General features: G+C 42.0%; 1 protein-coding gene across 5 annotated transcripts in view; it reads left to right on the top strand.

The window, feature by feature from the left end:
* UBTD2 (ubiquitin domain containing 2) overlaps nt 1–20,965 on the top strand; it is a 75,532-nt gene that overhangs the window by 28,273 nt on the left and 26,294 nt on the right. The window contains exons 2-3 of one of the 5 annotated variants that reach the window (XM_017859294.1): nt 18,449–18,555; nt 19,587–19,688. The exons of 1 other annotated variant lie outside the window; for it this stretch is intronic. The gene's annotated coding sequence lies outside the window, so the exon portion shown is untranslated. Of the gene's footprint in view, nt 1–18,443; nt 18,556–19,586; nt 19,689–20,965 lie in introns of those variants that run through there. 3 more of the 5 variants (XM_017859296.1, XM_017859295.1, XM_017859297.1) reach the window with 3 other exon arrangements.

Below are 20,965 nucleotides of genomic sequence, written 5' to 3'. Positions count from 1 at the left end.
TATGTGCAGTGTCTCACGCCTGTAATCCCAGCACTTTGGGAGGCTGAGACAGGCGGATCATGAGGTCAAGAGATCGTGGCCAAAAAGGTGAAACCTCATCTCTACTAAAAATACAAAAATTAGCCGGGCGTGGTGGTGCGTACCTGTAATCCCAGCTACTTGGGAGGCTGAGGCAGGAGAATTGCTTGAACTCGGGAGGTGGAGGTTGCAGTGAGCGGGGATAACACCACCGCACTCCAGCCTGGCAACAGAGTGAGACTCCATCTCAAAAAAAAGAAAAAGAAGAAGGCTGGGCACGGTGGCTCACGCTTGTAATCCCAGCATTTTGGGATTTACAAATGGGAATCCACCTTTGGGAGGCCAAGGTGGGCGGATCACGAGGTCAGGAGATCGAGACCAGGATCCTGGCTAACACAGTGAAACCCCCTTCTCTACTAAAAATACAAAAAATTAGCTGGGCGTGGTCACGGGCATCTGTAGTCCCAGCTACTCGGGAGGCTGAGGCAGGAGAATGGTGTGAACCCGGGAGGCAGAGCTTCCAGTGAGCTGAGATTGCGCCACTGCACTCCAGCCTGGGTGACAGAACGAGACTCTGTCTCAAAAAAAAAAAAATGGAATTCATAGGGTTGATACTGACAATATCAATTTTGTCAATTGATTTGAGAGATTTATATCTCAGGACTTAATTTGAGGAAATACAGTATTAGAGCAAAAGGAATACCCAGCTAGTAATGGGCAAGTTTCTCAAAGCTTTTATGAGCATAGTTTGCAAGAATATAGTACTTCTTATTCTTTCTGAACATTGCACTTAAGTAAGCTAAAAATAAAGCTTAGAATTTTGTAGTGATGGTAGTCATAGATAAAATTTAAAAATAGTAAATGGCCAGGCACAGTGGCTCACACCTGTAATCCCAGCACTTTGGGATCCTGAGGTAGGAGGGTCACTTGAGCCGAGGAGTTTGAGGCTGCACTGAGCTCTGGTGGTGCCACTGCACTCCAGCCTGGGTGATAGAATGAGACCTTATCTTGAAAAACAAAACAGAAGAGGATTAAGTGACATCTGAGATATTTCTGTCTTAACCCATGAATCTAACCCCAAGAGAATAGTTTCTAGTAGTTTTTCTCTGTTTGCGTCAAAATATTTTTCTTTATAACTGGATAGAATTTAACATTTTTAGTCTCAGTTCTGCTTTATTGATTTCATAGCAAAATCTTGCACAAGCTAACATACCAATATGTCTTATGGTCCTGTTGAACCTACTTTTTGATTCTTGTCCATTCTTTAAAGCAAGAGGGCTTTGACTGCAAAAACCCATTGAAGGAGAAGGACTTGACAAATGAGTGCAACTTAAAGTATGTTTATACACATTTTTGCCAGACTTTTAACATTAGAATTTTTCAAGCAAAGGAAACTTCAGGTTGAAGAGGGAGACCACCTTGAAGAAAGAGTCCTTTGTACTCCTAGTGTATTTCTTAGGAAACAGCCCTTCCCTTGGCTGTGGTCTCAGGACAGGCAGCAATATGCTTCTGATAATTGATGTATGCTGCCTAGGAATTATTTTGTTGTTTGGTCAACAAACAACTAAAGGTCAATGCCACCCTCCCTTTCTTGGCAGGGACCAGGTATGTACGTTCCCTATCATGTCTGGAGGCAGAGGGAAAGCGCTCCAGTTCCCTGGACATCATGTCTTTGGTGCTGGTGGCTTCCTGTCTGCCATTTCTAACCTCAGGCACCAGGACGCAGAGGGGGGGAAAAAAAAGGACCAACTTGCTGTGCCATCCTAAGCATGGGTTCACATCTTTGAAATCTTATGGAGTCTTAAGACCTCTCAGATGGGTTGATAATGCGGTTTCACTCTGGGAGGGTAGGTGAAAAATCCAGATTCATATTAAACATTTTTTCAAGTAACTCCTAAAGCCAGGAGGCAGAATAGTCCTACTGGTTAAGAACGTGAACTTTGGAGTCAGTGTTGGTTTGAATCCCTGTTACACTGTTTAGTTCTGTGATCTTTGAGAGTTACTTCTTCTAATTCAGTGTACATTTGTGTGTTGTTTTCTTTGTGACAGGCACCGTTCTCATTGTTTGAGAAATATTACCTCATTAAGTCTTTGTAACAGTCCTATGAAACATTATTGTCATCTCCCTCATCTTCCTCTCCATCCCACCTTTACCCCAGGTAATTGACCTCTTTATTTCCAAAGTCAAATATACCCTATACTTCAGAGACCATCTGTATTCTGAATTTTACTCTATTTACTTTCACCAGTCAGTTTTATACTTTGAGATGTTTTGTGTTTCTCATTAACATCCTTTCTTTCAGCTTAAAGAATTACCTTTAGCATTTCTTGTAAGACAGGTCTGGTAATGAAGAACTCACTCAGCTTTTGTATGGGAAACCCTTTTATCTTTCCTTCATTCTGAAGAACAGCTTTGCTTGATATGGTATTCTTGGTTGCCATTTTTTTTTTTCATTCGGCACTTTGAACCTATCATCCCACTGTCTCTGGGCGTGAAGGTTTCTGCTGATATATCTGCTGCTAGCCATATTGGAAGTCCCTTATATGTTGTTTGCTTCTTTTCTCTTGCTGCTTTCAGGATCTTCTCTTTGTCTCTGATTTTTTTTTTTTTTTTTTTTGACAGTTTGATGATAATGTGTTGGGGCAGTGTTTGGATTGAATATGATTGGACACTGTAGATTTTTCTCTGTGGAACTGTTTGATTATATTTCTGGCAGGAACCCTTCTTACCTCTAAATACTTTAGTGGCTATTTTTTTTTTTTTTTTTTTTTTTTTTTTTGAGACAGAGTCTCGCGCTGTCGCCCAGGCTGGAATGCAGTGGCCGGATCTCAGCTCACTGCAAGCTCCGCCTCCCGGGTTTACGCCATTCTCCTGCCTCAGCCTCCAGGTAGCTGGGACTACAGGCGCCCGCCACCGCGCCCGGCTAGTTTTTTGTATTTTTTTTTAGTAGAGACGGGGTTTCATCGTGTTAGCCAGGATGGTCTCGATCTCCTGACCTCGTGATCCGCCCGTCTCGGCCTCCCAAAGTGCTGGGATTACAGGCTTGAGCCACCGCGCCCGGCCTTTAGTGGCTACTTTATCTGTTCCTTCCTTCCTTTTTTCTTTCTTTCTCTCTCTCTTTCTTTCTCTCTTTATTTCTTTCTTTTCTTTTTTTTTTTTTTTTTTTTTTTGAGACAGAGTCTCGCTCTGTCGTCCAGGCTGGAATGCAGTGGTACGATCACAGCTCACTGCAGCCTCGACCTCCCTGAGCTCAGGTGATCCTCCCACCTCAGCCTCCTGAGTAGCTGGTACTACAGGTGCATGCCACCGTGCCTGGCTAATTTTTTATTTTTTGTAGAGACAGAGTTTTACCATGTTGCCCAGGCTGGAAGGACGTTATCTTTCATAAGCACAATATAATTATCAAAATCAGGAAGGTGGGTATTGACATAATACTAATATCTACCTATACAGGCCTTATTCACAATTCACTATTGTCTCCATTAATAGTCAGAGTTATCCAGGATCATGCATTGTTTAGTTATGTCCCCTTAGTTTGCTTTGCTCTGGAACAGTTCCTGAGACTTTTTTGTCTTCTCATGATGTTGGCATTTTGAGGACAGGCCAATTATTTTATACACGTCTATAAATTTGAATGTTTAGATTCCTCATTATTACACAGGAATATTACAGAAGTAAATTGTGTCCTTAGTGCAGCATATCAGGAGTCACAAAATGTCTGTTTTCCCATTGTTGTGGATGTTAACTTTGATCACATAGGGTGACTGCCAAGTTTCTTCACTGTAAAGTTAACTGTTTTTCCTAATGCAAATGATAAGCATTTTATGGGAAAATTTGAGTTTATGTAATTTTTTTTTTTTTTTTTTTTGAGATGGAGTTTCACTCTTACTGCCCAGGCTGGAGTGCAGTGGCGCGATCTCAGCTCACTGCTACCTCCGCCTACCAGGTTCAAGCAATTCTTCTGCCTCAGCCTCCCAAGTAGCTGGCATTACAGGTACCCACCACCACGCCCAGCTAATGTTTGTATTTTTGGTAGAGACGAGGTTTCACCACATTGGCCAGGCTGGTCTCAAACTTCTGAGGTGATCCACCGACCTCGGTCTCCCAAAGTGCTGGGATTACAGGTGAGAGCCACTGTGCCTGGCCTTGTTATGTATTTTGAGGCTCAAATTGTGCTATGTTAGTTAGAGGGACCCCCTCCAAGCTGACCCCTGTAATATTTTGACATGCCTTCATTATTTGAACACTTACTTGCTTTCTGCCATAACAAATATCCCAAACTCATCTAATATTTTACTTGTCCATGACCTGAACTCAGCCAGGGATCTTTGGTTTCTTTTAATGGAGAAGAATATTTTAAATCCATGATCTAGACTCTAAGTGATGTGCTCGGTACTACTGAAGTGTCATTGCCTCTAGGTTCTCTCAGTTGTAAGAGCTAGGACACGCGCACACACACACATGTATAACACATATCTACATATGTTTATATATTAAGAACAGTGGATTTCGGCGTGGTGGCTTATGCCTTTAATCCCAGCACTTTGGGAAGCCAAGATCACTTGGGGTTGAATCACTTGGAGTTTGAGACCAGCCTGGCCAACATGGTGAAACCCTGTCTCTACTAAAAATACAAAAATTATGACTGGACGTCATGCCTCACGCCTGTAATCCCAGCACTTTGGGAGGCCGAGGTGGGCAGATCACTTGAGGTGAGAGTTCAAGACCAGCCTGGCCAACATGGTGAAACCTCGTCTCTACTAAAAATATTAAAATTAGCTGGGTGTGGTGGTGCATGTCTATAATCCCAGCTACTTGGGAGGCTGAGGCAGGAGAATCATTTGAACCCAGGAGGTGGAGGTTGTAGTGAGCCAAGATCGTGCCACTGCACTGCAGCTTGGACAACAGAGCAAGACTCTGTCTCAAAAAAAAGAGAAAACACAGTGGATTTCATACTAATATATCTAATTACAGCTTTACATGCTTCTTTCTAACATTCTTTTGTCGTTTTTATAACTCTTCCCTAGTAAAAACCTGGCTCCTGATTTCCACAGCATATTTACTTAGATGTTCAACCCAAGAATACACACAGTTTTGGAACTGCTAATTCGTATCATTGTGAAAAACAAAACTGTATCAAGTTCAATCCTTGTTTATAGTTCTTTTTTTCCTTAGACTGGGAGTAAAATAACTTGAAAATTTGAGTTAGGTCCATGCCCTTTCAGTGTAGTTACAGTATTCACTTGAAATACAGTTAGGTTCATTTATTTCTATTTGTATTCCATTTTAGTTTCTCCCTCTTGGTAAATTTGTTTTTTATTTGTGTGAAATGTTAATAAACTTCTGTTTATTCCTGGGACTTAGGATGCCTCATCAACCTTTACCTACTCAGGATATATCTGTATAAATATATAGTGATTATACATAATTAGTTTTAGATGTAGCATTTGTTATACAGTCTCATTACTTTATAGTTATACTGTCATGCACAATGACAAACTATGCTCTAAGATTTTGAATGTCTCAGAACTCCTGCTTTGAGGTGAGGCTAGTTATTTGCATTGTAGATAGTGCGTTTCTATATTGATGTATATTTTTTTTATGTATTTAATTGATGTTTTTGTATATTATGTAGTTCTAACATGTCTAAAATGTTTTGAGTTCTCAAAGAATAGTAACTTTTTTTTTTTTTCTTTCTTTCTTTTTTAAGACGGAGTTTCACTGTTGTTGCCCAGGCTGGAGTGCAGTGGCGTGATCTCAGCTCACTGCAACCTCTGCCTCCCAAGTTCAAGTGATTTTCCTGCCTCACCCTCCTGAGTAGCTAGGATTACAGGCACATGCCCCCACGCCTAGCTAATTTTTATATTTTAGTAGAGACGGGGGTTTCACCATGTTGTCCAGGCTGGTTTTGAACTCCTGACTTCAGGTGATCCACCCACCTCGGCCTCCCAAAGTGCTGGGATTACAGGCATGAGCCACTGCGCCCGGCCAACATTTTTTTTTTCTTTGCTTAATTGTGCAATGAAGCATACATTTTGGCCCGGGCTGGTGGCTCAACGCCTGTAATCTCAGCACTTTGGGAAGCCAAGATGGGCAGATGGCTTGCGGTGAAAACCAGCCTGGGCAACATGGCAAAACCCCATCTCTCCAAAAAGTAGGAAAACTACTAGCTGGGCTTGGTGGTACATACCTGTAATCCCAGCTAAAGAATATACACTTTGGCCGGGCGCGGTGGCTCAAGCCTGTAATCCCAGCACTTTGGGAGGCCGAGGCGGGCGGATCACGAGGTCAGGAGATCGAGACCATCCTGGCTAACACGGTGAAACCCCGTCTCTACTAAAAAAATACAAAAAACTAGCCAGGCGCGGTGGCGGGCGCCTGTAGTCCCAGCTACTCGGGAGGCTGAGGCAGGAGAATGGCGTAAAGCCAGGAGGCGGAGCTTGCAGTGAGCTGAGATCTGGCCACTGCACTCCAGCCTAGGCGACAGAGCGAGACTCCGTCTCAAAAAAAAAAAAAAAAAGAATATACACTTTAATTATGAAATTACTGCTTATAGGCCAGGCACTTCTGTTATGGATTTCTACCTTTATTCCATGTAATCATACAAGATAACTTTGTATGATTTCAGTCTTTTAAAGTTTATTGAGACTTGTTTTGTGGTCTAACATATAGTCTATCCTAGAGAATTTCTATGTTTTTTAAGAAGAATGTGTATTCTGCTCCTTTTGGGTAGAATGTTCTTTATGTCAGTTAAGTCTAGTTGGTTTATAATGTTCAAATCTCCTGTTTCCTTATCGCTATTCTGTCTAGATGTTTCATACATTATTGAAAGTAGGATATTGAGGTTTCCAAGTATTGTTTGTAGAACTGTATTTCCCTTCAATCCTGTGCTTGCTTCAAATATTCTGGGGTTTTGTTGTGTATATTTGTTATGCCTTTCTGATGAATTGATTCTTTAATTATAAAACATCTCTTTTTATCTTTAGTAAAAATGTTTGTCTTAAAGTCTATTTTATTGTTTATAAATATAGCCACTGTAGTCCTCTTGTTTTTGGTGGTGGTGGTTGTTTTTTATTTGAGAAAGTGTTGCTCAAGTTGGATGCAGTGGTGTGATCATAGTTTTACTTTGACCTCCCGAGCTCAAGAGATCTTCCCACCTCGGCCTCCCAGAGTGCTGGGATTACAGGTGTGAGCCAGTGTACCCGTCATATTTCTTCTGTAATTCTTTCAGTTTTTGCTTGATGTCTGTTATTAGGTACATACTTAATATCGCCATGTCTTCTTGGTGAATTGACTTTTGCTGTTATCATTTATTTCTGGAGCTGTTCCTAGGTTCAGAAGATTACTTTGTCTGGTGCAGTATAGCCACTTCAACTTTCTTTTGATTAGTATTTGCATGATGCTATTTATCATCCTGTAATGCTAGTCATCATCCTTTTACTTCTACCTTCTCTATGTTAACATACTTACAGGGATTTCTTGTGGATAGCATGTAGTTGAATCTTTAAAAATGCAATCTCGGGCTGGATGCGGTGGCTCATGCCTGTAATCCCAGCACTTTGGGAGGCCGAGGCACGCGGATCATGGGGTCAGAAGTTTGAGACCAGCCTGACCAACATGGTGAAACCCCGTCTCTACTAAAAATACAAAAATTAGTAGGGTATGGTGGCACAATCCCAGCTACTCGGAAGGCTGAGACAGGAAAATGGCTTGAACCTGGAAGGCAGACGTTGCAGTGAGCCAAGATCGAGCCATTGCACTCCAGCCTGGGCGACAGAGCAAGACTGTCTCAAAAAAAAGCAATCTCGGCTGGGCGTGGTGGCTCACACCTGTAATCCCAGCACTTTAGGAGGCCCAGGAGGGCAGATCACTTAAGGACAGGAGTTCGAGACCAGCCTGGCCAACATGGGGAAACCCTGTCTCTACTAAAAATACAAAAATTAGCCAGGCATGGTAGCATGCGCCTGTAGTCCCAGCTTTTGGGAGGCTGAGGCAGGAGAACTGCTTGAACCTGGGAGGCGGAGGCTGCAGTGAGCCAAGATTGCACCACTGCACTGCAGCCTGGGCAACGGAGTGAACTCCATCTCAAAAAAAAAACGGGAATCTCACAATGTGTTTCTTTTTAAAATTGGTTTGTTTAGACCATATAGTGACTGATATGATTGGATTTAGGTCTGACGTTGTGTTATGTGTTTTCTGTTTGTTCCCTCCAGTTTTTGTTCCTTTGCTTTCTGTTTTCTGCCTTCATTTTGGATTGTTTAAATGTTTCTATTTTTTATTTTATTTATTGAGAAATAGAAAATAGATTTTCTATTTTTCATTTATAAAATTTATATTTAGCTCTTGATTAGCGTTTCAGTTTCTCTGCTAAAAACGTTCATTTGTTTCAAGAGAGTTCCCTTTCCTCTCCCACCCCACCATGGAACATGGTTATAATAACTGCTTTGAAGTCTTTGATAATTTCAACATCTGGATCATCTCAGATTTTCCATTTGCTGATTGTCTTTTCCTTTGAAAATTGGTCACATATTTCTGGCTCTTTGTGTGTTGAGTAATTTTGGATTACATCCTGGACATTTTGAATATTATGTGAGAATCTGTTTCCTTATAAAAATCTGGAGAACTTTGATTTTGTTTTGTTTTAGCAGGCAATCAACCCTGCTAGGTTCAGCCGGCATGTTCTGCCTCTGCTTTTGTTGCTAGTGGTTCTGATGTCAGTTCACTTTTCAAAGACTTTGCTTTGTGCATAGCACATGCACCATTTAGGTTACTGTGGGGCTAGAGTGGTGGTTTATATCAGAATTCATTTCTTTTTCTTTTTCTTTTTTTTTGAGTCAGTGTCTTTTACTGTGTCACCCAGGCTAGAGTGCAGTGGTGTGATCTCTGCTCACTGCAGCCTCCGCCTCCAGGGTTCAAACGATTCTCCTGCCTCAGCTACCCAAGTAGCTGGGATTGCAGGCATGCGCCACCAGGCCCAGCCAGTTTTTGTATTTTTAGTAGAGACGAGGTTTCACCATGTTGCCCAGGCTGGTCTCGAACTCCAGAGCTCAAGCAGTCCACCCATCTTGGCCTCCCAAATAGAATTTATTTCTCAGAGAGCCATGGCTGTATTGTTTTGGTACTGTTCCATGCATGCACAGGTTAGAGGTGAACGTAGAACTTGGGTCAGTTCAAACACAGAATTTTAGGGTATTCTCTTCTTTAGCTGTCTGCTCTGCAGTTTCCCCCATGATCTCCATTACCAAGGAGATCTTTTATCTGCCTTATGGCTAGAAAGACAAGCTCCTCTCAAGAGTTGTTACTGCCAGCACTGCCAGGTAGTTCCATGTGACCGGAACTGCCTTTGGGGTAAAGTGGCAGTAATAAAGTGGTAAAATGCAAAGGGAGAAAAAAATACTTTCCTTATATTCCACAGTACCCTTTCTCTTGGTTTGTCTAGAATAGATTTTCTTATTGAGTTTTATGTGTCCTCCCTACCACCACTATTGCTAGGAACTTTTAAAAGACTACAAAACAGGCTGGGCCTGGTGGCTCATACCTGTAATCCCAGCACTTTGGGAGGCCGAGGCAGGCGGATCACCTGAGGTCAGGAGTTCGTAGACCAGCCTGGCCAACATGGTGAAACCCCATCTTTACTAAAAACACAAAAATTAGCCAGGCGTGGTGGTAGGTGCCTGTAATCCCAGCTACTTAGGAGGCTGAGGCAGGAGAATTGTTTGAACCTGGGAGGTGGAGGTTGCAGTGAGCCAAGATTGTGCCATTACATTCCATCCTGGGGCAATAGAGCAAGACTTCTTCTCAAAAAAAAACAAACAAAAAAACAGATTTTCTTCCCTCTTCCCAAGTTTTTGGGCTTAATCAGTGAGGGAGATAGGCTCTAGTGGGCTTGTAACATCTTGACCTGCACCAAGTGTCCAGGACATTTTAACACCAAAAACTGGGAGGGGCTGGCCACGGTGGCTCACACCTGTAATCCCTGTACTTTGGGAGGCTAAAGTGGGCAGATCACCTGAGGTTGGGAATTCAAGACCAGCCTGACCAACATGCAGAAACCCCATCTCTACTAAAAATACAAAAAATTAGCTGGGTGTGGTGGCACATGCCTGTAATCCCAGCTCCTCAGGAGGCTGAGGCAGGAGAATTGCTTGAACCCGGGAGGCAAAGGTTGCAGTGAGACAAGATTATGCCACTGTACTCCAGCCTGGGCAACAAGAGTGAAACTCTGTCTCAAAAAAAAAGGGGGCCGGGCGCGGTGGCTCAAGCCTGTAATCCCAGCACTTTGGGAGGCCGAGGCGGGCGGATCACGAGGTCAGGAGATCGAGACCATCCTGGCTAACATGGTGAAACCCCATCTCTACTAAAAAATACAAAAAACTAGCCGGGCGAGGTGGCGGGCGCCTGTAGTCCCAGCTACTCGGGAGACTGAGGCAGGAGAATGGCGTGAACCCGGGAGGCAGAGCTTGCAGTGAGCTGAGATCCGGCCACTGCACTCCCGTCCGGGCCACAGAGCAAGACTCCATCTCAAAAAAAAAAAAAGAAAAGAAAAAAAAAAGGATGGGGGGGAGGAAAAGGGAAACAGTCTTGCTATAAATTGATTTATCAAATAAAATTTAGCATTCTTTTAAAATAACTGTTGCTGACTTAACAGGTTTTTGTTCCAAATAAGCGCTACCCCATAGATGAGGATATTTTTTCCATATATCCATTCAGTCGTTGAAGTCTGACTATAGAATGCATGTTCAGGGAGCCCAAGAATATGTAGGAAGATTAGGCATGGGCCTAAGTAGAATGTTGCAACTCGATCAATGTTTCCTTCATGCTGAAACCCAAGATGATGGTCTCCCTTTTTGAAACCAAGGAGGCAGCACTGTTGATCTCTGATTTGCCTTCAGAGTCATTCTTCCCATGTTTTGAAAAATAGTGCACATTCTCAGCCGTATAACTCTGTGGTCCTATCCTGTAAAAAAAGTTTGTCAACCTGTCTTCTTTTTGACCCATCTGCGTCCGTTCCACGTCACATTCCCAATGTTCCGTCTGGGGTTGGTCAATAAATCCATGATTCACACCCACACTAATCACCTTATCAAACGGTTGGTCTGCCACACCCTGGGTGTACTCTTCCAAATGCTTTTTTCTTTTCTTTTTTTTTTTTTTATTATATGGACAGGCTGAGAATTTCCCAAATCCATGTTCTGGTTCCTTTTTCCTTAGCATTTCTGCCTTTATTTCTCTCTTATTGCATTTTACTATATGCAATCAGGAGGAGCCAAGCTGCTCCTTCAACACTTGGCATAGAAATGAACTCAACTGAATAGTTTTGTTTTACCCTCCACAAAACACTAAGTACATGAACAATTGAAAGACACAAACATGAACAACTTGGCTGAATTGTTCAGCCAAGTTCTTTGCCACTTTATAACAAAGATGACCTTTCCTCCAGTTTCCAATAACATATTCCTTATTTCCATCTGAGACCTCATCAGAATGGCCTTTACCATTCATATTTTATCAGTATTCTGTTCGTGTATTCTTCATAGGGAATACACACATGATTATGCGTATATTCTCTAAGAAGATTGAGGCTTTCTCTCCAGCTTTCATGTTTTCCTTCAGAGCCCTCACCAGAATTGCCTTTAAGAAGTCCCTTTATGGTGTTACTGGCTTTTTCTAGCCTGTACCTTAAAACTCTTCCAGTCTTCATGCGTTAAGCAGACACTTCCACATTTTTAGGTATTTGTTACATCAGCACCCTACTTCTTGGTACCAATATCTGCTTTAGCTTAGGCTGCCTAACAGAATTCCATTATCTGGGTGACTTAAACAATGCAAATTCTTTGGGAGGCCAAGGCGGGTAGATCACCTGAGGTCTGGAGTTCCAGACCAGCCTGGCCAACATAGTGAAACCCCGTCTCTACTAAAAATACGAAAATTAGCCGGGCATGTTGGCGGGCGTTTGTAATCCCAGCTACTCAGGAGGCTAAGGCAGGAGAATCACTTGAACCCTGGAGGCAGAGGTTGCAGTGAGCTGAGATCACACCATTGTACTCCAGCCTTGGCGACAAGAGCAAAACTCCCTCTCAAAAAAATAAATAAATAAATAAATAAAAATTAAAAAATTGTTTCTAACAATTCTCGAGGCTGGAAAGTTTGAGTCAAGGTGCCAGCTGATTTGGTATCTGGTGGGGGCCTCCATCTGCCTGGTTTACATACAATTATCTTCTTGCTGTGTCTTCACGTGGCAAGGAAAAATCATGTCTCCTCTCTAGTCTTAATTCAGTGCCCCACCTCCAAATACTATCACATTGAGTATTAGATCTTCAGCACACAAGTTTTGTGAGGAGGACACACATGCAGTCTGTAGCCGTGTTGTGGAACTTCAATTGTATAAACTATTGGTAAGTGATATCAGGGTCAGAACTGGAGTACCTTATTGTATTTTATGTCTTATTCTTTACAGGATTTGATGATTTTTCCCCAAAAAAAGTTGTATTGGCAAAGTATTCAAAAAAAAAAAGAGGCCAGGCATGGTGGCTCACACCTGTAATCCCAGCACTTTGGGAGGCCGAGGAGGGGAGGCTCACTTGAGCCTGGGACAGGAGTTTGAGACCAGATTCAGTAACATAGCGAGACCCTGTCTCTACAGAAAAGCAATTTGAAGGAGACAATGTGGGTCAATTTTGGAGCATGCATAGTGACTGAAATTTATTTTACTGTATCAACTAAATAAAAGTTCATGACTCCTTACTACTAAAAGGGAATGAGGGAAGACCTTTTCTTACCAAAGAATGCCAGTATTAAAGGATGAAAAGAATGACATACTTAGAAGAATCACCCTTTTACAACCCTATAGCTGTTTCAGGTAAGGATCATCAGTAGATACACTAAAGCATCATGGGTAACAGGATATTCAAGATGTCACAGATCACCCCATGTACTGGTAATTGCCAAGGACAAATTATATCATAGGCTTGACATTCAGTTGCCTTAACCAAGTAGCCAAACTTCGCCTCCTCATGTGTGGCAACATAAAGAGTATGAGACATATTTGAGGAATTCTTACTCAAAATGTTTTACTTGACTCTAATAAAGCTTCTAAACCTAACTTCCTATTTGTAGATTAATACAGAGGGTAAAGGAACAAGTTAAAATGTCGTCACACATTGCCATATCCCCTGGAGGGCAAAACTGTCCCCAGCTGAGAACCATTGGCCTACATCAAATGACAACACATAAGCCTTGATTGGAACTTGGTATGAAAAACATTTTGGGACAGTTGGATAAATCTAAATAAGACTTTGTGATAGATGATATAAATTTTTAAAAAATTTTTCTTAGGTATGACAACAATATTATAGTGTGTTAATCTGACTGTTTGCCTTGCCATAAAGGAATACCTGAGACTGGGTAATTTATAAAGAGTTTTATTTGGCTCATGGTTCTACAGGCTGTACAGGAAGCATGGCACTGGCCTCTGTTCCTGTTGGCCTCAGGGAGCTTACAATCATGGCGGAAGGCAAAGGGGGAACCGTTGTATCACATAGCAAGAGAAAAAAAGGGGAGGAAGTGCTGTATTCTTTTAAACAACCAGATCTCATGGGAGGGGCACCAAGCCATTCATGAGGGTCTTCCTCTGTTGCCCAGGCTAGAGTGCAGTAGCACGATCACAGCTCACTGCAGCCTTGACCTCCCAGGCTCAAGTGATCCTCCCACCTCAGTCTCCAAGTAGCTGGGACTACAGGTATACACAACTACACCCGGCTAATTTTTGTATTTTTCGTAGAGACGAGGTTTTGCCATGGTAGCCAGGTTGGCTGGTTTCAAACTCCTGGGCTCAGGTGATCTTTGCATCTTGGCCTCCCAAAATGCTGGGATTAGAGGTATGAGCCAGCACACCCAGCCAGCCTTATACCTCTTTTCAAAAAGACTTTTTTATTTACCATAGTGAGAACAAGCGTCAGAAAAGACCTTATACTTTCTTTTCTTTTTTTTTTTTTTTTTTTTTTTTGAGACGGAGTCTTGGCCTCTGTCGCCCGGGCTGCGAGTGCCAGTGGCCCGCATCTCAGCTCAATGCAAGCTCCGCCCTCACCAGGTTTACGCCATTTCTCCTTGCCTCAGACCTCCCCGAGATAGCTGGGACTACAGGCGCCCGCCATCTCGCCCGGCCTAATTTTTGTTTTTCTTTAGTAGGAGCGGCGTTTCACCGGTGTTAGCCAGGATGGGTCTCGATCTCCTGACCTCGGTGATCCGCCCGTCTCGGCCTCCAAAGTGCTGGGATTACAGGCTTGAGCCACCGCGCCCGCCAAGCCTTATACTTATCAATTATAGAGGTTTTATAATACCTGGCCCTACCAGATATCAAACTATAATATACCATCTGGCAATTATTATGTATCTATTATATCTAATTGCAGATTTGATGCTGTTATCTGCAAACTAATATATTATCTGCAACGTATGAGCTAGCTTTTATTTCATTTCTGGTCCTCTTAAACTTTAGTTGTTTTATTCTGTCTCATTTGCCATCTACACACTGTTTCCCAAATAGCTGTTAAAAGTGTAGTAAGTGGGCTTTTTTTTTTTTTTGCAGCAGAGTTTCGTTCTTGCTCACCCAAGCTGAGCTGCCAATGGCGTGAATCTCAGCTCACTGCAACCTCCGCCTCTGGGTTCAGCGATTCTCCTGCCTCAGGGGCTTCCTGAGTAGCTGGGATTACAGATGCGCACCACCACGCCGGGCCACTAATTTTGTATTTTTTTTTTTTCTTTTTTTTTTTTTTTTTTGAGACGGAGTCTCGCCTCTGATCGCCCAGGCTGGAGTTAGTGGCGGATGCTCAAGCTCCACTGCAAGCTCCGCCTCCCGCGGATCACGCCATTCATCCTGCTCAGCCCCCGAGTAGCTGGTACTACAGGCGCCCGCCACCTTCACCTGGCTAGTTTTTTGTATTTTTTAGTTGGAACGGGGTTTCACCGTGGTTAGCCAGGATGTTCTCGATCTGCCTGACCTCGTGATCCCACCCGTCTCGGCCTCCCAAAGTAGCTGGATTACAGGCTTGAGCCACCGCGCCCAGCCTAAATTTTGTATTTTTAGTTAGAGACAGGGTTTTGCCATGTTGGCCAGGCTTGCTCAAACTCCTGACCTCAGGCCTTGATCCACCCACGTCGGGCCCTTCCCAATATGCGAATTAAGCGTGTGAGCCACCGGTGCCCAGCCAACATCCTTGATTTTATGTGTGTTCCATTTTTTCTCTGAATGAAAGCGAAAAAAAGGTCTCTACAGTCCAAAAAGAAAATGTAACTCATGATAAAGCCCATTGCCCCCAACCAGTAAAGTAAACCATCTTAGGAGTTTATATACTACTTAAAAGTTGCAGCTGGATCTCATGTTAGGGTATCATATTCTTCTCAGTTCAGTATATTGAATCTAGAGTTTTTAGATTTTATATAGAGAGAGTTACATATATTTCTAGAGTATATAGATTTATAATATAAATCTAAAATAATAATATATATATGTATTTATGATAGAGTGAGGGTCTCAGTATGCTCCCAGCCTGATCTTGAACTCCTTGGGGTCCAGTAGGTCTGTCTACCTTGGCCTTCCAAGAGTCCTGGGATTACAAGCGTGAGCCCTACCACACCAGACTGCCTAGGCGACAATATTCTTGAGTCCAATTTCATGATACGTATCGTTTCTCAATAAAGTTGTTTTTGGTGTTGGGGGAGGACTTAATGTGTGCTTTCATAATACTTTTAATAACACTCACCCATTAGAAAATCTTGGGCCCGGTGCTGTGGCTCACGCCTGTAATTCCAGCCTCTTTTGGAGGCTGAGGTGCGGCGCGATCACAAGGTCAGGAGATCGAGACCAATCCTGGCATAACATGCGTGAACCCCGTCTCTACTAAAAAGTACAAAAAATTAGCCGGGGCGTGGTGGTGGGGCGCCTGTAGTCCCAGTACTTGGGAGGCTGGAAGCAGGAATGTCGTGGACTGGGAGGCGGAGCTTGCAGTTGAGCCACTGCACTCCAGCCTTAGGGGACAGGAGCAAGACTCTGTCTCAAAAAAAAGAAGAGAAAGTCTTGATAAAATCTGAGAACTATCAGTATAAAAAAAACGTGGGCGGAAAAGTCTTAGAACATACAATGTTGCGTAGGCTTTACAATGTTGCCTGTCTTGTATGCTCAGATCTCTTGGTAAGGGGGACTACACTTCTTTGAGGATCAGGGCCAAGGATAGTCATTATTGACAGTTATGTTGATTTTTTTTTTTCTTTCACCAATAAGGCTTACTTCATACAAAAACAGATAATTTATATAAATGCCTTTAAAAATTATTATGCTTCAGTTGTGTAAGATTTAGGATTTAAGCATGGCCAGAAGTTCATTTTATTTCATTTTTAATAAAATTATAGCCACTGAAGGATGGTATCTAACTTGTTAGGCAGATATTCCCACATTTGATCCTTAGTCTCTAATGTTGTTATAGATTGCGTAGTACTTGTATAGTTGAAAGGTGATAGACTGTTAAAACCACATCACCGCTTCTTTACTGTTAGTGATTCCTTTTAGTTGATCATGCTCTCTCTACAACATGTTAAGTGGTAGGATTAGATAGGGCTAGGGAGTCTGCTGCTTCTCTTTGTTAGTTTTCCTTTGTCCGTCATCCATCGGGCCAAGGAAGCCCATGATGGTATTCACGTAGAAAAACAATTCAGATATCTTTTTAGAGTGTATTTCTGTTGCTTGTGTTATAAAACAATGTTTAGTCGCAGCAGGGTATATGGAAGAGATGATCTGGTGTGTTACTGGTTTGTTTTGTGGAGAGAGTTCGCTGCCGATAGGCTGTGAACAATGGTGTGATCTCAGTCCACTGCAACCTCTGCCTCCCATGTTCAAGGAAGTGATTCTCCTGCCTCAGCCTGCTGAGTAGCTGGGATTCCAGGTGCCTACCACACGCCTGGCTAATTTTGTATTTTGGTAGAGATGGGGTTTCACCAGGCCGGGCACGGTGGCTCATGCTTGTAATCCCAGCGCTTTGGGAGGCCAAGGCTGGTGGATCACCTGAGGTCAGGAGTTCGAGACCAGCCTGACCAACATGGTGAAACCTTGTCTCTACTAAAATACAAAAATCAGCCAGGTGTGGTGGCAGGTGCCTGTAATCCCAGCTACTCAGGAGGCTGAGGCAGGAGAATCACATGAACCCGGGAGGCAGAGGTTGCAGTGAACCGGATCATGCTGTTGCACTCCAGCGACAAGAGTGAAACTCCATCTCCAAAAAAAAAAAAAGGGGGTTTCACCATGTTAGCCAGGCTGGTCTCGAACTCCTGGCTTCAAGTGATCCTCCTGCCTCAGCCCCCCAAAGTGCTGGGATGTGAGCCACCGCGCCCAGTGAGATTTGGACTTTGAATCTGGGCATGTGCGTTCTAGTACGGGCTCATTATTTTAAGCCATCCTTGTTGCATCTTAGTTTCCTATCTGTCAGTAAGGTTGGATTGTACAATCTAAGGTCTCTTCTCCCTTTAAATTCTCAAACAGGGCCGGGCGCGGTAGCTCAAGCCTGTAATCCCAGCACTTTGGGAGGCCGAGACGGGCGGATCACGAGGTCAGGAGATCGAGACCATCCTGGCGAACACGGTGAAACCCCGTCTCTACTAAAAAATATAAAAAACTAGCCGGGCGAGGTGGCGGGCGCCTGTAGTCCCAGCTACTTGGGAGGCTGAGGCAGGAGAATGGCGTAAACCCGGGAGGCGGAGCTTGCAGTGAGCTGAGATCCGGCCACTGCACTCCAGCCTGGGCGACAGAGCGAGACTCCGCCTCAAAAAAAAAAAAAAAAAAAAAAAATTCTCAAACAGTAGAGAAGATTTGGATATCATATTGATGTTGGCATTTTAGGCATTTTAATTCCCATATCCCTATTTTTATTTTGGCAGTTAGTTGCTTTAGATAAAGGGAATATATGTGTTATGCATGTATGTATATATGTGTATATATAGTGCATTCTAAATTTACGTGAAAATATTTGCAAGTGTCCTTTCAGTTTAGCACCGTCTATTATGGAAGAGTTCTAATATTCCATTTTTTCCCTCGTGCTGTTGTCTTATGGAAACTGATGCTTCCAGTTTTCAACCTGTTAAAAGCTGTTGCTTGAGTCATCTTGATATTTTTACCTTATCCATGCATTATGGCCTCTTCTTTCTTCATTTGAAGAGTTCCATCATTAAATCAAGGTTTTTCAAAGAGGAACCCAAAATAGGAAAATAATTATAATCATACTTAACTTCAAAATTGATTGTTTTTTTACCAATGTGAAAATGAGTTTTTGGTAGAATGCTTTAAATTATGTAGTAAAAATATTTAAAGTTATGTGTTACTTAGATCTGAGAAACAAGCCTTACTTGGGTTTTCTGTGTGTTAGATCTATTTATTTGTTACAGAGTGGGAAGAAGTGTTTAAAGATTACAAGGAAAGATAAAGAGTGGGTGAATATGATTAAGAGGCTTCTGAGAAAAAGATGACTTTTGGACACGTGTTGAAAGAAATGGTAAATGTGGATTGAAGGGGGAAAGGATATTTTCTAAAATAGATTGTGTAGTTGTTTAACATTAGATGGCTTTATTAATTTTTTATATCTCACATGTTAATTCATAGAGAACTAAAGATGGTTGGTTACCTGCAATTGAAGGATAGAGAAGCAGAAATTTGGGGAATAAAAGATGTTTCCTGTCTTTAAATTCTTCACTGTTAGAGCATGGTACCTAGTCCTATATGCTATGAATGATACCAAGCATCTCTCTTTTGGTATCAGCAGTCAGAGGATGTGTGAAGCAGATAAAACGGAAAGTTTCAGAGCATAAAATGAAATCCAGTTGAGTATATATATATTCCACATCTTACAAAAATGTTGGCTTGGTGCAAACATGAGGTACTTAGCTGCCAGGCTGATTATGTCCAAGTACTGCATTTTCAGAAATACAGGTTTGTGGCACCACCTGAACTCAGAGGATAAGATTTGGTGAACAAATGCCTATAAAGTGTACTCTGATAAGGCACAAGGAAGTGCATGGCAATCATAGGACATTTATTTAACATTTAAGGAAGGGATTTGGAAATTATGAAAAGAAAGCCTGTATATTTTTGCCAAAGGACTTACAGGTGTTATTTCATACAGTACCACCAAGTTCATTTTTACTTATTTAGCAAATATTTATTTGCAGTTTTTATGAGTGGTTTATGAATATGAACTTAAGTCCTCTTAACAACCCTAATATTTTCATGTTTTCACGAGAGGATAGTTCAAATGCTTTTGCCAAATGCTAATTTTTTTCTCAGTTACTTATTTAACAAGGGTTAATCATTTAGTTTAACATGAAGCTTGAAACCTCAGATTTTGTAGTGAAAATTCTGCACTGCTCTGTGGTTTGACTAAAGTAATTATGTTACAAAGATTTAATCATTTTAGTAGTGGATATTCTATAGACAGATATTCTATATTAATTATGTTTATGATACAGGCAGAAATAGGCAAACAAAAGTAATCTTCCTTGTCATAAACATTTATTTTGTCTTTTGCAGGATTATTACTATGAAACTTTTGACAGCATGTAGATTTGAAAATGCATTTGGGGCCTGTCGCGGTGGCTCATGCCTGTAATTCCAGCACTTTGGGAGGCTGAGGTGGGCAGATCATGAAGTCAAGAGATTGAAACCATCCTGGCCAACATGGTGAAACCCTGTCTCCACTAAAAATACAAAAATTAGCTGGGCGTGGTCGCGTGGGTCTGTAGTCCCAGCTACTCGGGAGGCTGAGGCAGGAGAATCACTTGAACCCAGGAGGCGGAGGTTGCAGTAAGTCGAGTCGTACCAGTGCACTCCAGCCTGGGTGACAGAGCAAGACTCTGTCTCAAATAAATAAAATTTAAAAATTAAAGATAAAGAAAATGCATTTGGAATGATTTTCCTTAAGCAACATAAATGCATCATCTGTTCTTTTTTTGGGACTTTGTTCTTCTGTGCTTAGTACAAGTGGAGAGAGGTGAAATGAACCTACCTCACATTTGTAAGGAAGGTGTTTTACAATTTTTCCAAGGTACTTTGTTTTTCTGTTGGCTTCCTCTTTTCAAAGGCCTCTTCTTTTCATTTACTTTAGTTTTAGGCCCTGAGATTCTTCTGTAGAGGTTTTGTTGTTTCTTGTCCGTGCTCTGTAATTCTCTCAGAGTGACAGGAAAGATTATACTGAGTTATGTCTTGTGCATTTAATACATATTAGGCCAGATAATTCTGTAGAAATACTCAGACAAAAACTTTATTCAGGTAAATATCTTACTGAGCCTACCTACTTACTATGCCATCTACCACTTCCTGGTCAGTAAGCTGAGTGTTGTCTGTAAACTGTCTCTAACTCATCTAAATGATAATGTAGCAGAAAATAAAGTCTATAGATAATTCTGTAGAAATACTCAGGTAGACAAAAACTTTATTCAGATAAATATCTTACTGAGCCTACCTACTTACTGTGCCATCTTCCACTTCCTGGTCAATAAGCTGAGTGTTGTCCGTAAACTGTCTCTAACTCATCTAAATGATAATGTAGCAGAAAATAAAGTCTACTTTGCATTCCATCATGTTGGTGCAATCAGTGGGTTGTGGTTATCAGACCAGATTCTGAACATCTTTTAGAGAATTATGCTCTAGCTGCATTATCTGTATTATTTGGAAGAAGTAGGGAAAAATCATTAGCATAGACTGTTTCTCACATTTGAATTAAATAGGCGCATCTGTAGTGTTACGCCCAGTAGACACTCAGTACATATTTGTTGATTAAATAAAGAGACTTGGATTCTGTTTCCAGCTCTGCTACTTAATGGATGGGTTTCCTGTTCTGCTTCCTCACGTTTGCAGAACTCACCTGTTTTGCATTTCACTAGGACAAGTTAGAGGGCAAAAAGTATTTG

The sequence above is a fragment of the Rhinopithecus bieti genome, unplaced genomic scaffold, assembly GCF_001698545.2.
Source record: "Rhinopithecus bieti isolate Rb0 unplaced genomic scaffold, ASM169854v2 scaffold_49762, whole genome shotgun sequence".
Taxonomy (NCBI): domain Eukaryota; kingdom Metazoa; phylum Chordata; class Mammalia; order Primates; family Cercopithecidae; genus Rhinopithecus; species Rhinopithecus bieti.
Note: the sequence above shows the minus strand (reverse complement) of the source record. Positions and strands in the feature narration are given on the sequence as shown.